Raw genomic sequence first — 1,467 nt, 5'->3', positions numbered from 1 at the left:
GGGCCCTCTGTTTCTGTCAGAATCTCAGTACTTGCTCAAGAACACCAAATATGTGCTGCACCAGTGGTTGCAGAGGTACACAGGCCAATAATTATCTACACTTTCTGACTACCACACAAGCGTCCATCTATCTAGCTAATATCTCTCATTACACAGGAGAACACTGAGCTGCGTCTGTGTCCAGCAGTGACATGGATATAATGGCACTGAGGGAACATGGCTGCTTTTTATATTGAGAGGACATGTGATTTCTGCAGCCAATTGCAGAACTCCTTATGTCTGGACAGTGTAGATGCTTTCTGCGCTATGACTGGCTGGCTGCGCTTTCCTCAGTTAAAGTTACCACCCACAGGAAAAAAGAAACAGTGTGCCGCTGATCTGACCTGTTCTAATCTCTCCACAGCCCCCACACTCACCTGGCACATGTCACCGCTCATCATACACTTGCACTATGCTAGTAAAACTGTTCAAAATGCCGCGGTTTCCCTGTATTTGCAGTCCCGCGCAAATTCGTCAAACTTTTCAGATTTTAAGAAAATTTGCTCGCCTTTACAATCACGAATCCGAATGTGCCATATTCGTGTTGAATTTGAAACTTTCGAACATTCGCTAAACAAATTCGCTCAACACTAGTCAAGAGGCTTATTCGCCGTCCAATGCTCCTCTGGGATATTTAATATCCAAATTGCCTTTTAAAAGAAAAAGAGGACTTGAACTCTATAGCTCCACCTATTGGAAGCAGCAATCCTACAAATCACAATCAACCCTATTTTATGTAATTATTATGAAGTTAATCGTGGACAAAAATAAGCAATGCTAAAAATGGTGAAAATTACCTGTAAGTGGCACTATGACAGAGATGTTTCAATTGTGTTTTTAGTTTTAAATTTAGGCATAAATGTAAATATATCATATCATACATCATATTAAGCAGGGGGATTAGTTCAGGTGGTAAAGTGCTCACTTAGCATGCGAGAGGTAGAGGGATCAATACCCACATTCTCCAAAATTATCAACTGTGCTTTCTTCGATACAGAGAAGATTTGTATGGCCCCTGCCCAAGGATGACCTGCAAATTCGTAAAGCATTCCATATTTTTAATTAGACAAAATGTACAATGGGGGAGGAAGGTTGAACTGGATGGACCTAGGTCTTTATTCAACCTACGTAACTAGGTAATATAATGGTCATATGTTAATCCCTTTCCTCCACAACCAATTTTCCTTTCCATGTTTGCATTTTTTTCCACACCCTTCATCCAAAAATCTTAACTTTTAAATTTTTCTTTCATCATAGCTATATGAGGATTTTTTTTGCAGCAGTATTAAATATATTTTTGAATGACACAATCTATTTTACCATACAATATACTGAAAAATTGAGACAAAAAAGCAACACCAAATGGAATGAAATGGGGAAAATAATTTAATTCTGCCATTGATTTTTTTATGGTATTCATTATATGAT

General features: G+C 38.4%; 1 non-coding gene across 1 annotated transcript; it reads left to right on the top strand.

The window, feature by feature from the left end:
- The first annotated feature begins 996 nt into the window (after positions 1 to 996).
- Positions 997 to 1,099, top strand: LOC141168023 (U6 spliceosomal RNA). Its single transcript, XR_012251780.1, has one exon. It is a non-coding gene; the product is annotated as a U6 spliceosomal RNA (small nuclear RNA).
- Positions 1,100 to 1,467: the final 368 nt, after the last annotated feature.

This window comes from Phyllobates terribilis, unplaced genomic scaffold, assembly GCF_046119375.1.
Source record: "Phyllobates terribilis strain yellow unplaced genomic scaffold, ASM4611937v1 Scaffold_11__3_contigs__length_659146591, whole genome shotgun sequence".
Taxonomy (NCBI): domain Eukaryota; kingdom Metazoa; phylum Chordata; class Amphibia; order Anura; family Dendrobatidae; genus Phyllobates; species Phyllobates terribilis.
This window is presented reverse-complemented; position numbering and strand designations above follow the sequence as displayed.